Genomic DNA, 20,379 nt, shown 5'->3' with positions numbered 1-20,379 from the left:
TCAAAAGAGCAACACAATTCTGTTGTGGATCAAAATCTTAACAATAATAACGAAGTAAGACTATGAAGGCTGCTGTAACAACTGGTATTTGTGTGGTTTATATTTTTGACTTCTAGTTCTACCAAAGCTTTCAGTATATAAAGCATTCACTGTGTTTCAAATTAACAAAACGTTTTTTTTTTGTTTTGCTGCTGCTGTACCCTAGAACAATGTACTGTACCTTTTTTTTACTATTGTGATATCTTGTAACAATTGTAAGTCTCCCTGGCTAAGGGTATCTGCTAATAATAATAACAACTATATTTACAGTACTATTTTTGGATATGTCCAAGCAACAACTAAATTTACAGTACAATGTTTTTATAATTTCAAGCAACAACTATATCAATTGAACTTTTTTTAATATGCCTAAACAACAACTATTTACAGTAAAATAGTTGTAAAATGGTCTTATTGTAACACTTGAAATGTATTTGCTTACGATTGTATGTCGCCCTGGATAATGGCGTCTGCTGAGAAATAAATAATAAAAATAATAAAAAATGTTGATATGTCCAATCAATAACTATATTTACAAAACTATTTTGTCCAACGAATTTTATTTTCTCTTCTCTCTCTGCCATCTCTGCTTTTCGGCTTCATAGAAAAATGATGCTTGGAATTCAGACCAGATCATTTCCTGTGTCATTCCCTGATCTTTGTAAAGTTTAAACACCCTGGCAAGACAATATATGTATTTTCCAGCCACTTCTGGAAACCCTGTATGGACATGGGTGCTGTTTGGTCCCTGTTTTAATTCCAACCTGCAGAACCTGCAGTCGGCCAGATGGCTGAGATTCTGTCTGCTTCCTCTTTTTCTGTTCTGCTCTTTGCTTTGTGGTATCAAGTTCCCTCTGGAAGAACTCAGTTGTGCAAAAGTCTTCAAAAGGCATCCTTGGATCAGTGAGACCTTCAGGTCCATACAACTGGAACACTTTTGTCGAGCAGTAAAACTACCTAATGGTTCCCTTCTGATAAAAAAAAAGAGCTGTTGAACTATCATTTGAGTACCGTGACTTCGGTTGACCACAAGCCAAACATTTTTTTTGTTTTCTTCAACTGCTGTTGTTGCTATCTGTCCATAATTTGTTGCACAATTTGTTCAATTGACTCTGGTGTTAAGGCAGTGGATGGAGCAGTAGGTGTTAACAGCAGTGCAGGTGGGTTGACAGCTGCAGATGACACTGCCTTCAGTTAAATTATGCCACAGCTGCTGAGTCTCCTGGAGCTTTTCAAGACTTGTGTTCAGGGATGAGCTGGTGTTTTTCATCTTTGCCAGGTTTTTCACATACCTAGATATGTGCTGCTTGGTTTTTGGATGAAGCACATTGTTTGGATCTATGCAGGAGCTGTTCACCATGGCTGAAGCAGTCTGGAGAAGGCACCCATCAAACCTGAAACAGCTGGAGCAGTTTGCTCAGGAAGAGTGGGCCAAACTACCTGTTAACAGGTGCAGAAGTCTCATTGAGAGCTACAGAAAATGTTTGGTTGTGCAACAAAATATTAGGTTAGCAGTCCCATCATTTTTGTCCATGTCATTTTCATTTGTTTTCTTATTTACAATATGATGTTGAATAAAAAAAATCAAAAGCAAAGTCTGATTTCTATTAAATATGGAATAAACAATGGTGGATGCCAATTACTTTTGTCAGTTTCAAGTTATTTCAGAGAAAATTGTGCATTCTTCATTTTTTGTGGAGGGGTACCAACAAATTTGAGCACGTCTGTGTGTGTATATATAAGAAAATCTATAAAGCAAACAAACAGAAAAGCTAGCCAGCAAATATTTGTTTTGTTCTTGCACTTGTCTGATTGGCACTTCTTTGTATCTGCACAGGTTGCATTTGCTTTAATTGTAATTATATTTTATTTGATCTTACTTGTATCTATATTTACACTTTAAAACTTTAACTACACTGTCTGTAATGCTTTTTGACGATATTCACATGGTTGTATCTGCAAATAACTTATTGTATAGTATTTCAATTACATTTGTAACTGTAAGTCAACCTGGATAAGGCACCTGCTAAGCAAACAAATAATAATAATATAAAATAATATAAATAATATAAAATCAGTTATAACGCATTCAATCCACATTAACGGTATTTGGAAACAATATTAGTTTTATATAATATAGTTAGAATAGCTCCTTTTTGATATGTATTAACTCCTATGATAATGAACAATAATAACAATAACACATTCTTACCTGTCACTCCGAGCTACGTGAGATGTTTATAGAAGAATGATGTTTAATAATATAAAATGTATATAGAACATGTTTTATAGATAGTGTTTTTCAGAGGAGGTTAAACTGCAGTGTACAGAAATTAAGGATGTTTATATCCTCATATATTATGTTTATATTCGCTATATAAATATAGTTAGAATAGCTCCTTTTTACGTTTACTTACTCGTACAACAACAACAATAATAAACAAAAAATAACCGCATTCTCCCCTGTTTCACTCCGAGCTACGCGAGCAGGTTATGCTGTTGATATCTCACTCACTGTACTTACTCTGCAGAGCTCGAGGCGGGAGCTTTTGTTTAGGCACAGACCTGCCCAACAGCGCCAACATCATGTAGCGGCGGCAGCAGTATTACATCCGTAGTGGTTTAGCACTACCATAGAGAATAAATGGGGAATGGTTTAGGGCGGTTTAGATAAACAATACAGTAATTATAGAGATAAAAAGGTATACTTTTAGCTGCAGTTCTAAAACACAGTTGACCAAAAAAACAAACAATGTACTAGCTTTATTATACACGTTAAAATCAGAAATAAAAATTCAAGAATTAAAAGAATAACATAAAAAAATGCTTGGTGCGTCAATTAGAAACCATGAAAGAACCACTTCAATTCACAGGTAGGTAATGTATTAGCAGCATCTGGTGCAGTGTGAAAAGATGAATTAACCTGTCAAAACCCCAGCCCCTCACAGACAATTTCCGCCTGGGGGGCTGTGCCCTTAAATAAATCACAATATCTTCCAAAGTATAGACAGCACAGGCATGGTTCAGGGCTTGAATTCAAGGTAACCCCTTGGGCATCAAGACTAAAACCTCAGGTGTGCTAAAAGTCTTACTCAGTACCACACTGGAAGGAGATATCCAGAAAAAAAATACATAAAAAAAACAACGAACGCTTTTCATTTTTTTATGTTCTATAGTCATTTTTTAAACTTGTAGCTTCACCAACATGTCTAATATACTGGGTAAAAATTTGGAACTGTTTGAACAAAGGGATCAAATTCTACAGGAGTTTTTACAAAGCTAAGCCCAAGGGTCCCCAAACCTCTCCAAAAAAAAAAAAAACATTATGTAAATATTTATGTCAATTGATATACTAAGTTCTAAAAGGGATGTTATCTTCTGGCACCTCACAGGCTAGCCATTGCCACATGCATTTGCCTTTGAAAGGCTTTTTTTTGTTTCCCTTATCTCATTCAAGAGGTGGGTGTGTTTGTTTGCACATCGATTACTCTGTGATGGATTGGGTTACAAACAAAGTAAAGGTATGAATGGAAAGCTTGTGACCTCCCCTACAACGTAATCAGGGAGACTTTATCGTCATCAAGGTTGTAAGACCAGAGCAGCAAACGATAGGTTGCGGATGCAACCCCGGTTCCCTGAAAGAGAAAATAACCATCAACATGAGATATTGCCATCAGGCAGCACCGGTAGGCTGAGCTTTTATAGCAAAGCTGCCGATAGGCCCCCACGCCAGCTGCAGTGTAAGCCCGCCCCCCTGGGAGCTTACTTAACTGCGCGCGCGGGGATGCACTTCCTCTTTTGCTCTTCAGGCCATGAAGGCTACCGGAGCGACCTCGCAGCTTGATTGCTATTTTCTCTTTCAGGGAACCGGGGTTGCATCCGCAACCTATCGTTCCCTTTCAAGTCGAAAATAACCATCAACATGGGATACAGTGTACCCTAGCTGTCGCGAGGGAGGATTCTCGGCAGTAGGACAGACTTACGTCATAACGCAACTGCATAGGCAGTACATCTAGGCATATGCGGAGCTGCGCCTCAGCGTCTATGCTCGTAATGACACCTGTCTTAAAGGTGGAACAGTCAACACCATGCTATCAACCACTCTATACGTCCGCATCCTGAGGCGTCGTAGAGTGTAAAACAGATGCTCCAAACAGTGGAGCAGAGGAATCCAGTACATTTAACCTGTAAAACCTCATGAAAGTATGCGGCGTAGCCCAACTGGCTGCCGCGCAAATATCAGACACCGGCACCCCTCGAAAGAGGGCCCAGGATGTCGCCATACCCCTGGTAGAATGTGCCTTCAACTGCCCTGGTGGTGGAAGGCCTGCAGATTCATACGCTAATTTAATAGCATCCACTATCCAGTGGGAAAGGCGCTGTTTAGACAGCGGCTGACCCAAAGATCTAGAACCATGGCATATGAACAACTGTTCTGTCTGCCTCACAGTCTTTGTACAGTCAATATAACACCTCAATGCCCTCACGGGGCAGAGCATGTGTAACCTCTCTTCCTCTGGGGAAGAAAAAGGAGGAGGATGGAACGCCATCAACTCGACTGACTGGTTCATGTGGAACGGGGATATAACCTTTGGTAAAAAGGCCGGATTAGGGTGCATGGAGACCTTAGAACCGTCTCCTGCAAAATAAGTACAAGAAGGATGCACTGAAAGTGCATGTATCTCGCTCACGCGTATTGCTGATACCACAGCCAGCAAAAATGCAGTCTTAATAGATATGAGCTTCATATCCACGCTGTGGAGAGGCTCAAACGGTGCCTTGGTAAGGGCTTCTAGCACCACATCAAGGCTCCACGACGGTAAACTGGTCGTTCTTGGAGGCCGCAAGCGTCTTGCGCCTTTCAGAAACTGAGATGCCAAAAAATGGCAACCAGGTGATAAACCGTCAATGCGTACATGACAAGCCGAAATGGCGGCTAAATACACTTTAAGTGTAGAAGGAGATTTCCCTTCATCCAGCAGTTTCTGCAGAAACTGCAATATTACTGCCATAGGACAGGAGACTGGGTCGTGACTCTCAGCCAGACACCAACTCTGAAACAACTGCCACTTATACGCATACTGCGACCTAGTAGAGGGCGCTCTCGCACTCTGGATGGTCGATATAACTGCAGTCGAAAGCCCTAAGGCTGACAGGCGCTCCCGCTCAGGGGCCAAGCCCATAACTGCATGAGTTTGGGGTTCGGATGCCAAAGCTCTCCTTGTGCTTGGGACAACAGGTCCGCTCGCAGAGGGAGCTCCCTCGGGTGACCGTGCAGTAATTGCACTAGACTCGGGAACCATATTCTCCGAGGCCACCGAGGAGCGATCAGAATCACTGTCGCTCGCTCTACCCTGACCTTCTCCAAGAAGGCGGGGAGCATCGGAATCGGTGGAAAGGCATACAGGAGCCCTGGCGGCCATTCGTGAGCCAGTGCATCCACCCCCAGGGGGCTGTCCAGGTCCTTCACCGAGAACCATAGAGGTCAGTGCGTGGTCTCTCGCGAAGCAAAGAGATCGACTTGCACTGTGCCGAACCATTCCCAGATGCACTCTACCACCCGAGGGTGAAGACGCCATTCGCCCGCAAGAGGACCTCCTCTGGACAGGAGGTCCGCTGCGTAATTGACTCTGCCCGGCAGATGAACTGCACGCAGAGAGGCTAAACGCGGTTGAGCCCAGAGCAACAGCCACGTTACCATCCGGTGAAGACCGGGGGACCGCAATCCGCCCTGGCGATTGATATACGCCACTACTGTGGTGTTGTCTGACCGCACTAACACGTGCTTGTCTAGAAGCACTGGCAAGAAGTGCCGAAGGGCGAGGTCCACTGCTCTGAGTTCCAGAGCGTTGATGTGGGCTGACCTCCAGAGCCCTGACCACACTCCACGGGTCCCTGTCCCGTTCCAGACTGCTCCCCAACCTTGGTTGGAAGCGTCGGTTGTGATAACTTCCCTTCGGAAGACGGGACCCAAGCGCACGCCCTGGCGGATGTTCGACTGAACTTTCCACCAGAGTAATGCTTCCCAGCAGGTTCGGGATACCCTCAACCTGCGGTGCTTGTCTCTCCGCGGGTGCAACGCGAAGGCATTGAACCAGGCCTGCAGAGGTCTCTGGTGTAGTAAGCCCAAAGGAAGGGCTTGCGAGGCGGCAGCCATCAACCCCAGCATGCTCTGACAGAGCTCCATGCTGACTGTTTCTCTCAACCTGAATAGGGAGAGACACCGCTCTAATGAGGCAACTCTTTGTGTCGATAGGGTCGCTTCCATGGACACTGAGTCCAAATGCAGACCCAAAAACTCGGTCTGTTGGCTGGGCACGAGGCGGCTCTTGTCTGGATTAACCTTCAGACCTAGCCGCTGAAGATGGTCTGTAACCATCACTGTGTGCTGTGCCAGCTGCTCCTTTGACTGCGCGCAGACGAGCCAGTCGTTCAGATAGTTCAGCAGTCGGATGCCTTGAGCCCGCAAAGGAGCTAAAATGGCGTCCATACACTTCGAAAAGGTTCGAGGAGCTAGAGACAGGCCGAATGGCAGGACGCAAAACTCGTAGACCCTGCTCTGGAATGCGAATCGTAGACACTTCCTGTGACCCGGACAGATGGGAACGTGAAAGTACGCATCTGTCAGATCTATGGTGGTAAACCAGTCGCCCTGCCGGACAGACTGGACAATGTGCCTGTGCGTGAGCATCTTGAACGACAACACCCGTAGGTATTTGTTCAGTACACGCAGGTCTAGAATAGGGCGGAGCCCGCCGTCCTTCTTTGGCACAAGGAAGTACTTGGAGTAGAACCCCTGGTCGGTCAGAGCAGGGTCTACTAGTTGAATGGCACGCTTCCTGAGCAATGCCTGTATTTCCACATTCCCTCCTGGCTGGCCTCCCTGCGTCCGCCACCCGTCCGCTCCAGCTCATCCAGAACTCTGCTGCTCGCCTTGTGTTCTCTCTACCTCGCTTCGCCCACGCCACTCCACTACTCCGCTCGCTCCACTGGCTCCCGATCTCCGCTCGCATCCAGTTCAAGACTCTTGTACTAGCCTACAGATGCCTTGATCAGACTGCACCCAGCTACCTCCAGACCCTCATCTCTCCCTACACCCCCACTCGACCTCTCCGCTCCGCCTGCACTAGAAGACTGGCTCTACCTCCGCTACGCTCCCCTGCCTCCCGAGCCCGCTCCTTCTCCACCCTTGCTCCGCAGTGGTGGAACGACCTTCCTACAGATGTCAGGACTGCCCAGTCCCTGACCACATTCCGGCGCCTCCTTAAGACTCACCTCTTCAAACAGCACCTGTAGAACTCCTCTGTTGTATCCTGGGACACTATCACCCTTCATTTAAATATGCTTTATTTTGCTCTTATCTGCCCCCTATTTTACTGCATTTAATCCTGTACCTCAGAATATTGTAATCTGCCAAGTGTTTAATCTGTAGTATTTTGTACTTAATCATATCCTGATGTAACTATCACTATTTAATCATATCCTTATGTAACTTTCACTATTATCTGCTGTATTATTGAATTGTGGTTTGTCACACTTGAGAATTATTGTATTTCTTGTTCTTATTGTATGACTTATATTGTAACACTTGAATGTATTTGTATTTGCTTGCGATTGTAAGTCGCCCTAGATAAGGGCGTCTGCTAAGAAATAAATAATAATAATAATAAAAAATAATTCAGAGCTGAGGACTGAACCACGTCCTTCACCACAGTTACCACCACCCCCCTGAAGGGGGGGGGGGGTTTAACCGGAACTGAAGGGTGTACCCGGTGAGTATAGTTTTGCGCACCCAGATATCGCTGGTGCATTGTTGCCAAAACAGAAGCTGTGGAACAGTATAGGGTTGGGTTAATGGCTGCCTGGTTTTCTTAGGGCTGCTTAGGCTTCGCTCGCTCACGAGGGGCCTGGCCAGAGCCACGAGGGCGTGGTCTGCCGCCTCCTCTAGGTCGCCACACTGTGTGCTGCGGTCGTCCCCTTGGGATTTGGCCACGCGCTGCTGTATCCGCCGGGGAGGTCTTAGTACCCCCTGGACGGGGCTGGTGTTGCGGTGGTGTTCTACGCCACTGATGTTCTTGTGGGTGTTTGACCTGGAAAGGCCTACGCGGCCATATCATAGCCAACTGCTGTGATGCCTCTCTAGCCTTAGCTGAGCTTTGCAGCATCTCTTCCACCGCTGGGCCAAATGTGTGCCCCGGTGTAATTGGGGCATCCAACAAGGGAGCTTTGTCATGCTCCTGGACTCTCGCCTGCGAGAGCCAGAGCTGTCGTCTGGCCACCACCAGAGACGCGATGCTCCTGCCCTGGGCTCGCACGTTAAGCTGGGCTAGCTTGACCAGCAGCTGGGCAACTAGCCCCATCTCCTCTCTCAGAGACACCGAAGGGTAGTCTGGGAGATCCTTTATTAGCGCAGCCTGATAAACTGAGAGGAGGCTGGCCAGATTGGACAGCCTAACTGCCTCTGTAGCCGCCAAATAGCCCCTCTTGAGGTGCACCTCAGTGATCCTGCATTGCTTGTTAGGGCAGGTGGGGTCTTTCACCAACCCAGAGAGTGTTGGTGACTTCACCAACGCTGCGAATGCAGCGCCAACTGGCGGAAATGACGCCAGACCCGCTTCACTTGCACCTTGCATGGTAAAGGCAGCCGCCTTATGCGAGGTTGCCGGGGCGGAGGCTGGAGTCCCCCAAGTGGACTGCACCTCCTTAACAAAGTCTGGGAAGGCCGGAAGTGTCCTAGACTGCTGGCCCTGTGCCAAAGGCAACTCAAAAAGAGAGTGCCTAGGTTCTTCAGTGGCAGGCCATTCTAAGCCCAGGTGGCGAGTCGCCCGCTCTACTAGGGACCTTAAAGAGTCATCTACGCCTACCTCCATCTCAGACTCTGAGTGGTGGGACGTGAGCTCTGCCTCCATACTATCCTCTCCGTGGAGAGGCTCACCCTCTGATGCATCTCGAGAGATAGCATCCACGTCCCATGCGTCCTGTTGCACAACTGGAACGGACAGGTGTTGTGGTAGGATGATCGGCTGGTTGACAGCCGGTCTGACTTGCTCCTCTGCGGCCCGAGCTGTGGCCAGGGACATGAGCAGCGATTGCTGCTCCATCATAAGGTCCATAAACTGAGACATCTTATTAGTAAGCTCAGTTACACCACCTCGCCTGTCGCGACGAGGAGAACGGGAACATCCTCTCCTTCGGGGCGATCTAGAGCGGGATCTCGAGATCTGATGGGGGCATTCGCCGCGAGGAGAAGGGCATCGCCTTACAGAAAGGCTGTGGGAGCGGTCTCTCTTGCGCCTAACGTCAGGAGATCGTTGACCAGGGGTAACCTGGGAAGGAGCCCGTTTTTTTTTTTTTTTAATTGTTTTGTACTATACTGTTTTCGATCCGTAAACCATTAAGCTCAGCAGGCAGTTTTGACTTAGACGCTTTGCAACTAAATACGTTGCCATAGTGGCAGGGAGCGGGTGCCTTCCTCGTTAGTATAGTGGTCAGTATCATCGCCTGTCACGCGGGAGACCGGGGTTCAATTCCCCGACGGGGAGATTTTTTTTTTTTTTTTTTCTGATTGAAGGCAGGTGCGTGTGGCTGTAATTGTATACATAAAGTACAAGGAAAAAATAAGGTTGCATTGGCCGGGAATCAAACCTGGGCCTCCCGCGTGGCAGGCGAGAATTCTACCACTGAACCACCAATGCTTGCATGACGTTAGCTTGAGGTTTGCTTGATGTAGGTACTGTATTAGCAGCATCTAGTGCAGAGTGAAATGATTAATTAACCCGTTCTAGTGCTAGATTGTACATGTACACAAACAATTGTACCTACAAAATGCCCATCTGCTACACTAGTTTTGTGGTTGTTTTAAACTACATACCAAAAAAAAAAAAAAAAAACAAGCTCATGCGTTACCAAAATAAACAGTGCTGTATAAACTATAGAAACTCGATGCTGAATGGTTTTATAGTCTGTTACGTCAGAATTGTGTTTAATGCATAAGCAGTTGCTTTGCAGACTCAACAAAGACTGCAGTCCTCTTTTAACCATTGTGCAATCAGCCCTCGGTCGTTGTGATATTGTTGTTCATGGAATCTGAGCGTGCGTATCGGCAATGCACAGTAATTGGAAAAGTGTAATAGAAAAGAATTAAAAACGGGCCCGTCCGGGATTTGAACCCCGGACCTCTCGCACCCTAAGCGAGAATCATACCCCTAGACCAACGAGCCAGCGTCTGCCACGGTTTTGGTTTTGGTCCCCCGAGTTTCCAAAGAAGTGCAGACCTGGCTGTTCTGTTAGATGGGAGACACGTTGATATTGGGTGTACCTGTCGAGAGCACTGTAATTTTGCCGTGTCTTTGAGCTGTGTGCTGTTCCCTGTTTGGGCCGTCTGACTTCTTTAACTGGCGGCTAGCATTTCTATGGGCATCGAGAAGCGGTCGCTATAAATGAGGAAAGTAGTTTAGGTGGGATTTCGTTTTGATATGTTTGGAATGGATCAGTTAGGCAGCATGTACTTCAAAAAAATAAATAGAAAAAAAGGAGGCTGGGTTTCATTGTTTTGCAAAGGATGCACTGCAACGTCCGCTCACAGGAGCAGTCCCTCTACTGGTGCGACACGGGGGTTTTGACCTGCTCCGTTCCCGACCTGGGCCGGTTCACCCCTCCTTAGACGACCTGGCATTCACGAGCTCCCCCAGAAATGCCATGTCGATGCCGTGCTAAGTGCGGACTCCCGTTCGGCACAGCCAGTTGCAGCACAGAGCTCCCGTGCTCAAGCGATCCGCCAGCCTCAACCTGCCCCTGTAGCTGGGATTACAGACACACGCCACGGCGCCCGGCGTGAGCGAGAGCGGCTAGAAGGCAATTCAAATCCCCTTGTCTGAAAGGAGAGTGAGAGTACTCGTGCAGTTCTCCACTGACGTGGCAGCTTTTAATGCCGATTCCATTAAAAGCATTGCCGGGTCCTGCTGTAGCAGTAAAACACTGTGACCAGATGAATGAATTGAAAAAGTGTTACGTGAAACACAAGTGAATCCTAGTTTCCGTGCTGCGAATTAAAAAAAAAAAAAAAAAAAAAAATTAAAAAAAGAAACAGCACTATAAGAATGCAAAAAATAAAGAAGGTTGCGTTGGCGAGTGTGACGGTGCCGCGTCCGTCCCATGTGAACTGTGTATGGAATGATATCGGGATGCTGAAATACTTATTTACAGCTCGATTGAACTTGGACTATTTGTTGTAACCCGGCAACGATGAAAGAAATAAATACCGTTGTTGAGACGGGGACAGCATGGTTTCATTTTGTACTAATGTATTGTATTGTGTGGTTAAAAAAAAAAAATAAAAAAAAAAAACACTTACCTTTGTATGGTGAAGGGCCGTGATACACGGGGTAATGATGGTGGTGATGGAGGGGAAAAGAAAACAGGCCAGAACAGAAAGGTTAAGTTAAAAACATAAATAAATAAATTAATGCGTGCTGAATGCAGTTTAATCTCCCAGCAAACTGGGAAAGGTGGACATTTTTCCGCTTGCTGTGCGATCAGCATTAGCACGCGCAAAGCTTAAATAAATGTACGGTATATTTGCACATATTTTCTTGCTGTTAGTTGCACGGAGGATTGTTGTGGTGTTTTAAAATTAACTATTTTAAATAAAGACTAATTTAAAGAAAAAAAAGAAGATTAGAAATACTTACCATTCAGCAGGAGGGTGGAGATAGAAGGCGCCATTTTGTGGGCGGAGACTAATATAACTTCGGGTTACCAAAAGTGATGTAATGCGGGCACTTTGAGTTTTATTTACCGTATTGCTGTTAATAGCTGGACCTTTGGATGCACCCAGTAGTAGCAGGGGGGAGTAGTTATTATGTAAACTAAGCCACATGCTATTTAGTTATGGGTTTGGGCAATAATTTCTGCAAGATTTGAATTTTAATGTTTATACTAGTTATTGATATTTAATGGTAAAGTATATTTGTATGGTAACTTATGAATGGGGTTTTAGTAATCTTGGTTGAGTCCCAGGGGAGGAGTTACAGATGGGTGGCTCTATAAAGGGATTCAGTTGGAGAGAGGAGGGGGATAGCTGGTTTCAGGTACAGCGTATAATGCTGGAGGTAATAGTTTTAGCCTACTAAAAGAAGTTTGGTTTGTTTAACTATTTTTTTTTTTTTTGTATGTTAAAGAAAACAAAATAAGTTAGTTATTTTTGGTGGCGTTTGTTTGTTGCACTGGGCCACTTTATTCCAAATAAAGTTTGGACAAATCCTCTATCGACTCAACTTGTCTGTCTACCTTTTTCTGCCGTTCTGCACTACACCATAAGATCACTCGACCAACCCTACAAATGGTGGCAGCGGTGGGATGTTCCAGTGATTGGTAGCAGAAAGTAAATGGCACGAAAAGACTACAGAAGGCAAGTTAAAGTGGGAGAACGGCAGCAGTCAGTAGAATGCCAGCAAAACGGCGCCAACTAGAGGAGACTGCGGCAGAGGAGACTGGGGAAGTGGAGATGGCTGCAGCCCAGGTGACCACAGAGTCTGAGGGCCCAAGGCCAGTTTCAGCCACCAGTCGGGAGCCAGGAATGGCAGAGCTCGCTGGAATGTTTAACACATACCTCCAAGCTCAGGAGAGGAGAGAGGAGCGTATGGAAAGAGAAGAAGCAAGACAAGAACAAAGATGGAAGATCATACAGCATCAGTTTGGGCAGCTGCAAGTGGAGGTGGCGAGAGGTCTTCAAAGGGAGCATGAGGAAACAGGCAGCAGAGACAACACTTTCGGAGATTCGGAACATGTTACAGAGCCAGGGAGAGGTCCAAGATGTGACTGGAGAGACCCAAAATTACAAAAATTGGAAGATAAAGATGACATTGAGCAGTTTTTGACCACCTTTGAAAGAGTAGCCACTGCTTGTTTGTGGGATAAAGGAAACTGGGCCATACGTTTAGTTGCATTACTCACAGGAAAGGCTCGTAGTGCTTTTGTAGCCATGAATATTGAAGACACCACGGACTATGATAAAGTGAAAAAGGCAATTTTAAAAAAATATGAGATTAACTCCGACACTTACAGACAGCGGTTCCGGTCTGCAGAAATATTGAAAGGAGAGACACCAAAGGAGCTCTATGTGCGATTGGAAGAGCAGTATAAGAAGTGGATACAGCCAGAGAAACATACCAAAGAGGAGATAGGAGAACTAATAATCTTGGAACAGTTTCTACGTATGATTAATACAGAAGTGAGGATCTGGATTAAAGAACATGATCCAGCAACAGCTCGGGAGGCAGCGCGGCTAGCAGATGTGTTTGTATCAGCTCGGAGAGGATATAAGATCTATTCCTACGCCCGTGGGTCGAGCTCTACAGGACCGGGTAAGTCTGAGGGACCGGGACAGGGTGTTGGTCAATTTAGTAGAATTAATACATATCCCATGCAAAGTGGTAAAGTTGATAAGAAAATAATATGTTATAATTGTGGAAAAGAAGGACATATTAAGCCAAGTTGCCCATTAAGAAAAGAAAAGCCATCAAATGTTAGTTATGTGCCCAGACCTAGTGAGGAGGGAGATAGGAGAAGGGGGTTGGAACAGATAACTGAGATAGCCTTGAATGGAAAGAAGGTACACGCTATATTAGATACCGGAAGCTCCCAGACACTGGTGAAGGAAGGATTAGTTTCTAGTGATTGTTTCAATGAGGGGGCTGCTCTAGGAATTAGGTGTGTGCATGGGGACGTAAAAGGTTATCCTACAGCTGATGTTTATTTAGGTATAGAGGGACAAACTTTTTTAGTCACTGTGGGTATAGTGAAGGAACTGCCATATCAAGTTTTGTTGGGCCAGGATATTCCTATTCTTGGGAAGCTGGTGCAACAGGTCCAGCCCTGTAATGTAGTGGTTACACGGTCTAAAAGTAGGCGGTTAGAACCAGGAGTTACGTCATTGCAAGACATGCCATTCTTTCATGCAGAGTTAGAGGAGGGTAGTACCAGGGTACGGAAGAGCAAAAGACAGCGGAGAACTGAAAAATTAAAATATGCCATAAAAAACAGGCAGGTGGAGTTACCTAAGGAGCATATGGCCGGGGATGATTTTGAAGTACCCACTAATTTGGGAGAGTTACAGAAAGCAGATAGTACTTTGCAGTCTCTCTTTGACCAAGTGGAGAAGGGAGGTAAGGAGAACACTGGGTGGAGGGGAGAATGTTATGTACTAGACAAGGGTTTGTTGTATAGACAGTCAGAGGAGGGGTCTCAGCTGGTTATAACACTGGAACTGAGAAATAGGATTTTATCTTTAGGACATACCATTCCATGGGCAGGCCATTTGGGTACACAAAAAACTTTAGCTCGAATTGCGCACAGATTTTTTTGGCCAGGTTTGTACAAGGAGGTAGGAGATTATATACGTTCATGTCCAGAATGTCAGGTAGCTTGTGGAGTGGGGAAAGCTAGTAAAGCACCACTAATATATTTACCTGTAATTGAGGTTCCTTTTGAAAGGGTGGCTATGGATGTGGTTGGCCCTTTAGAAAGGAGTCGGTCAGGTAACCGGTTTATGTTGGTAATTTGTGATTATTTGACTCGTTATCCTGAGGTTTTCCCTTTGAAAAATGTGAAGGCAAGACAGGTGGCATCTGTACTGTTGCAGCTGTTTTCCAGGGTAGGCATACCACGAGAGATATTAACAGATCAAGGTACTAATTTTAGATCTGATTTGCTCAAACAAGTTTACCATTTGCTGTGGATTAAAGCAATTAAGACCACCCCTTACCATCCTCAGACTGATGGCCTGGTAGAAAGGTTTAATCGAACACTGAAGAGCATGCTGGGAAAATTTGTGAGAGATACTGGTTCCGACTGGGATCAATGGTTACCATACTTATTATTTGCTTATCGTGAAGTCCCTGAGGCATCTACTGGATTCTCCCCTTTTGAGTTGCTGTTTGGCAGGCAGGTGAGGGGTCCCTTGGATGTCTTGAAAGAGGAATGGGAGTCGCCCCAAGGATTCGAATGCCCGGATCACCCGATGGTACCTGAGCCTACAGCCATTCTCATTTGAGGTGGTTTACAAAGCTGGGAAGCAGAATGTTACTGCAGATTACCTCTCTCGAATTCCAGAGAAACCCGAGAAAGGTTAAAGGGGGGGGAAATGTGACGGTGCCGCGTCCGTCCCATGTGAACTGTGTATGGAATGATATCGGGATGCTGAAATACTTATTTACAGCTCGATTGAACTTGGACTATTTGTTGTAACCCGGCAACGATGAAAGAAATAAATACCGTTGTTGAGACGGGGACAGCATGGTTTCATTTTGTACTAATGTATTGTATTGTGTGGTTAAAAAAAAAAAAAACACTTACCTTTGTATGGTGAAGGGCCGTGATACACGGGGTAATGATGGTGGTGATGGAGGGGAAAAGAAAACAGGCCAGAACAGAAAGGTTAAGTTAAAAACATAAATAAATAAATTAATGTGTGCTGAATGCAGTTTAATCTCCCAGCAAACAGGGAAAGGTGGACATTTTTCCGCTTGCTGTGCGATCAGCATTAGCACGCGCAAAGCTTAAATAAATGTACGGTATATTTGCACATATTTTCTTGCTGTTAGTTGCACGGAGGATTGTTGTGGTGTTTTAAAATTAACTATTTTAAATAAAGACTAATTTAAAGAAAAAAAAGAAGATTAGAAATACTTACCATTCAGCAGGAGGGTGGAGATAGAAGGCGCCATTTTGTGGGCGGAGACTAATATAACTTCGGGTTACCAAAAGTGATGTAATGCGGGCACTTTGAGTTTTATTTACCATATTGCTGTTAATAGCTGGACCTTTGGATGCACCCAGTAGTAGCAGGGGGGAGTAGTTATTATGTAAACTAAGCCACATGCTATTTAGTTATGGGTTTGGGCAATAATTTCTGCAAGATTTGAATTTTAATGTTTATACTAGTTATTGATATTTAATGATAAAGTATATTTTGTATGGTAACTTATGAATGGGGTTTTAGTAATCTTGGTTGAGTCCCAGGGGAGGAGTTACAGATGGGTGGCTCTATAAAGGGATTCAGTTGGAGAGAGGAGGGGGATAGCTGGTATCAGGTACAGCGTATAATGCTGGAGGTAATAGTTTTAGCCTACTAAAAGAAGTTTGGTTTGTTTAACTATTTTTTTTTTTTTTGTATGTTAAAGAAAACAAAATAAGTTAGTTATTTTTGGTGGAGTTTGTTTGTTGCACTGGGCCACTTTATTCCAAATAAAGTTTGGACAAATCCTCTATCGACTCAACTTGTCTGTCTACCTTTTTCTGCCGTTCTGCACTACACCATAAGATCACTCGACCAACCGTACAGCGAGTATTAAGCCCCCCTCCTCTGAGGTGCCAGAAGCATTCCACACCGGCAGACGAAACGGGACACTGGTCACGCTGCACTTATTTTGCTGCCAGAGACTGTATCACGCGTCGGCCGCCAGATAAAACCGGCAGCTGGCTCGTTGGTCTAGGTGTATGATTCTCGCTTTTGGGTGCGAGAGATCCCGGGTTCAAATCCCGGACGAGCCCGTTTTTTTTTTTTTAATTGTTTTGTACTATACTGTTTTCGATCCGTAAACCGACATTAAGCTCAGCAGGCAGTTTTGACTTAGACGCTTTGCAACTAAATGCGTTGCCATATTGGCAGGTAGCGCGTGCCTTCCTCGTTAGTATAGTGGTCAGTATCCCCGCCTGTCACGCGGGAGACCGGGGTTCAATTCCCCGACGGGGAGATTTTTTTTTTTTTTTTTTTTACTGATTGAAGGCAGGTGCGTGCTGCTGTGATATTGTTGTTCGTGGAATCTGAGCGTGCGTATCGGCAATGCACAGTAATTGGAAAAGTGTAATAGAAAAGAATTAAAAACGGGCTCGTCCGGGATTTGAACCCGGGACCTCTCGCACCCAAGGCGAGAATCATACCCCTAGACCAACGAGCCAGCGTCCACTGCGGTTTTGGTTTTGGTCCCCCGAGTTTCCAAAGAAGTGCAGACCTGGCCTGTTAGATGGGAGACACGTTGATATTGGGTGTACCTGTCGAGAGCACTGTAATTTTGCTGTGTCTCCGAGCTGTATGCTGTTGCCTGTTTGGGCCGTCTGACTTCTTTAACTGGCAGCTAGCATTTCTATTGTCATCGAGAAGCGGTCGCTATAAATGAGGAAAGTAGTTTAGGTGGGATTTCGTTTTGATATGTTTGGAATGGATCAGTTAGGCAGCATGTACTTCAAAAAATAAATAGAAAAAAAGGAGGCTGGGTTTCGTTGTTTTGCAAATGATGCACTGCAACGTCCGCTCACAGGAGCAGTCCCACTACTGGTGCGACACGGGGGTTTTGACTTGCTCCGTTCCCGACCTGGGCCAGTTCACCCCTCCTTAGACGACCTGGCATTCACGAGCTCCCCCAGAAAAGCCATGTCGATGCCGTGCTAAGTGCGGACTCCCGATCGGCACAGCCAGTTGCAGCACAGAGCTCCCGTGCTCAAGCGATCCGCCAGCCTCAACCTGCCCCTGTAGCTGGGATTACAGACACACGCCACGGCGCCCGGCGTGAGCGAGAGCGGCTAGAAGGCAATTCAAATCCCCTTGTCTGAAAGGAGAGTGAGAGTACTCGTGCAGTTCTCCACTGACGTGGCAGCTTTTAATGCCGATTCCATTAAAAGCATTGCCGGGTCCTGCTGTAACGGTAAAACACTGTGACCAGATGAATGAATTGAAAAAGTGTTACGTGAAACACACGTGAATCCTAGTTTCCGTGCAGCGAATTAAAAAAAAAAAAAAAAAAAAAAAAAAAAAATTAAAAAAAGAAACAGCACTATAAGAATGCAAAAAATAAAGAAGGTTGCGTTGGCGAGTATTAAGCCCCCCTCCTCTGAGGTGCCAGAAGCATTCCGCACCGGCAGACGGAACGGGACACTGGTCACGCTGCACTTATTTTGCTGTCAGAGACTGTATCACGCGTCGGCCGCCAGATAAAACCGGCAGCTGGCTCGTTGGTCTAGGGGTATGATTCTCGCTTTGGGTGCGAGAGGTCCCGGGTTCAAATCCCGGGCAAGCCCGTTTTTTTTTTTTTTAAATTGTTTTGTACTATACTGTTTTCGATCCGTAAACCGACATTAAGCTCAGCAGGCAGTTTTGACTTAGACGCTTTGCAACTAAATGCGTTGCCATATTGGCAGGTAGCGCGTGCCTTCCTCGTTAGTATAGTGGTCAGTATCCCCGCCTGTCACGCGGGAGACCGGGGTTCAATTCACCGACGAGGAGATATATATATATATATATATATATATATATATTTATATTTTTTTTTTTACTGATTGAAGGCAGGTGCGTGTGGCTGTAATTGTATACATCAAGTACAAGAAAAAAGAAGGTTGCATTGTTCGGGAATCGAACCCGGGCCTCCCGCGTGGCAGGCGAGAATTCTACCACTGAACCACCAATGGCTTGCTTGATGTTTGTTTGAGGTTTGCTTGAGGTAGGTAATGTATTAGCAGCATCTCGTGCAGTGTGAAAAGAATTAACCCGTTCTAGTGCTAGATTGTACATGTACACAAACAATTGTACCTACAAAGTGCCCATCTGTTACACTAGTTTTGTGGTTGTTTTAAACTACATACCAAAAAAAAAAAAAAAAACAAGCACATGCGTTACCAAAATAAACAGTGCTGTATAAACTACAGAAACTCGATGCTGAATGGTTTTATAGTCTGTTACGTCAGAATTGTGTTTAATGCATAAGCAGTTGCTTTGCAGACTCAACAAAGACTGCAGTCCTCGTTTAACCATTGTGCAATCAGCCCTTGGTCACTGTGATTTTGTTGTTCATGGAATTTGAGCGTGCGTATCGGCAATGCATAGTAATTGGAAAAGTGTAGTACAAAAGAATTAAAAACGGGCTCGTCCGGGATTTGAACCCGGGACCTCTCGCACCCTAAGCGAGAATCATACCCCTAGACCAACGAGCCAGCGCCTGCAATTGTTTTGGTCCCCCGAGTTTCCAAAGAAGTGCAGACCTAGCTGTTCTGTTGGGAGACGTTTTTCTATTGGGTGTACCTGTCGAGAGCACTGTAATTTTGCCGTGTCTCCGAGCTGTGTGCTGTTGCCTGTTTGGGCCGTCTGACTTCTTTAACTGTCGGCTAGCATTTCTATGGGCATCGAGAAGCGGTCGCTATGAATGAGGAAAGTAGTTTAGGTGGGATTTCGTTCTGATATGTTTGGAATGGATCAGTTAGTCAGCATGTACTTCAAAAAATAAATAGAAAAAAAGGAGGCTGGGTTTCGTTGTTTTGCAAAGGATGCACTGCAACGTCCGCTCACAGGAGCAGTCCCACTACTGGTGCGACACGGGGGTTTTGACCTGCTCCGTTCCCGACCTGGGCCGGTTCACCCCTCCTTAGACGACCTGGCATTCACGAGCTCCCTCAGAAATGCCATGTCGATGCCGTGCTAAGTGCGGACTCCCGATCGGCAGCACAGAGCTCCCGTGCTCAAGCGATCCGCCAGCCTCAACCTCCCCCTGTAGCTGGGATTACAGACACACGCCACGGCGCCCGGCGTGAGCGAGAGCGGCTAAAAGGCAATTCAAACCCCCTTGTCTGAAATGAGAGCGAGAGTACTCGTGCAGTTCTCCACTGCCGTGGCAGCTTTTAATGCCGATTGTATTAAAAGCATTGCCGGGTCCTGCTGTAGCGGTAAAACACTGTGACCAGATGAATGAATTGAAAAAGTGTTACGTGAAACACATGTGAATCCTAGTTTCCGTGCTGCGAATTAAAAAAAAAGAAAAAAAGAAACAGCACTATAAGAATGCCAAAAAATAAAGAAGGTTGCGTTGGCGAGTATTAAGCCCCCCTCCTCTGAGGTGCCAGCAGCATTCCGGAACGGGTCACTGGTCACGCTGCACTTATTTTGCTGACAGAGACTGTATCACGTGTCGGCCGCCGGACAAGACCGGCAGCTGGCTCGTTGGTCTAGGGGTATGATTCTCGCTTTGGGTGCGAGAGGTCCCGGGTTGAAATCCCGGACGAGCCCGAATTTCTTTTTTTGTTTTGTTTTGTACTATACTGTTTTCGATCCGTAAACCGACATTAAGCTCAGAAGGCAGTTTTGACTTAGACGTTTTGCAACTAAATGCGTTGCCATATTGGCAGGTAGCGCGTGCTTTCCTCGTTAGTATAGTGGTCAGTATCCCCGCCTGTCACGCGGGAGACCGGGGTTCAATTCCCCGACGGGGAGATTTTTTTTTTTGTTTTGTTTTTTACTGATTGAAGGCAGGTGCGTGCTGCTGTTATTCTATACATAAAGTAAAAAAGAAGAAGAAG

The 20,379-nt window shown here is 45.6% G+C and overlaps 10 non-coding genes across 10 annotated transcripts; 6 read left to right on the top strand and 4 right to left on the bottom strand.

The window, feature by feature from the left end:
• The first annotated feature begins 9,509 nt into the window (after window positions 1–9,509).
• Window positions 9,510–9,581, top strand: trnad-guc (transfer RNA aspartic acid (anticodon GUC)). The gene has a single exon. It is a non-coding gene; the product is annotated as a tRNA-Asp (tRNA).
• Window positions 9,582–9,663: 82 nt separating this feature from the next.
• Window positions 9,664–9,734, bottom strand: trnag-gcc (transfer RNA glycine (anticodon GCC)). The gene has a single exon. It is a non-coding gene; the product is annotated as a tRNA-Gly (tRNA).
• Window positions 9,735–10,187: 453 nt separating this feature from the next.
• On the bottom strand, window positions 10,188–10,259 carry trnap-cgg (transfer RNA proline (anticodon CGG)). Its single transcript has one exon. It is a non-coding gene; the product is annotated as a tRNA-Pro (tRNA).
• A 6,462-nt stretch (window positions 10,260–16,721) lies between these two features.
• On the top strand, window positions 16,722–16,793 carry trnad-guc (transfer RNA aspartic acid (anticodon GUC)). Its single transcript has one exon. It is a non-coding gene; the product is annotated as a tRNA-Asp (tRNA).
• A 132-nt stretch (window positions 16,794–16,925) lies between these two features.
• Window positions 16,926–16,997, bottom strand: trnap-cgg (transfer RNA proline (anticodon CGG)). Its single transcript has one exon. It is a non-coding gene; the product is annotated as a tRNA-Pro (tRNA).
• A 1,045-nt stretch (window positions 16,998–18,042) lies between these two features.
• Window positions 18,043–18,114, top strand: trnap-ugg (transfer RNA proline (anticodon UGG)). Its single transcript has one exon. It is a non-coding gene; the product is annotated as a tRNA-Pro (tRNA).
• A 133-nt stretch (window positions 18,115–18,247) lies between these two features.
• Window positions 18,248–18,319, top strand: trnad-guc (transfer RNA aspartic acid (anticodon GUC)). The gene has a single exon. It is a non-coding gene; the product is annotated as a tRNA-Asp (tRNA).
• Window positions 18,320–18,951: 632 nt separating this feature from the next.
• Window positions 18,952–19,023, bottom strand: trnap-agg (transfer RNA proline (anticodon AGG)). The gene has a single exon. It is a non-coding gene; the product is annotated as a tRNA-Pro (tRNA).
• Window positions 19,024–20,017: 994 nt separating this feature from the next.
• On the top strand, window positions 20,018–20,089 carry trnap-ugg (transfer RNA proline (anticodon UGG)). Its single transcript has one exon. It is a non-coding gene; the product is annotated as a tRNA-Pro (tRNA).
• Window positions 20,090–20,221: 132 nt separating this feature from the next.
• On the top strand, window positions 20,222–20,293 carry trnad-guc (transfer RNA aspartic acid (anticodon GUC)). The gene has a single exon. It is a non-coding gene; the product is annotated as a tRNA-Asp (tRNA).
• Window positions 20,294–20,379: the final 86 nt, after the last annotated feature.

The sequence above is a fragment of the Acipenser ruthenus genome, chromosome 55 (genome assembly GCF_902713425.1).
Source record: "Acipenser ruthenus chromosome 55, fAciRut3.2 maternal haplotype, whole genome shotgun sequence".
In the NCBI taxonomy this organism is placed as follows: domain Eukaryota; kingdom Metazoa; phylum Chordata; class Actinopteri; order Acipenseriformes; family Acipenseridae; genus Acipenser; species Acipenser ruthenus.
This window is presented reverse-complemented; position numbering and strand designations above follow the sequence as displayed.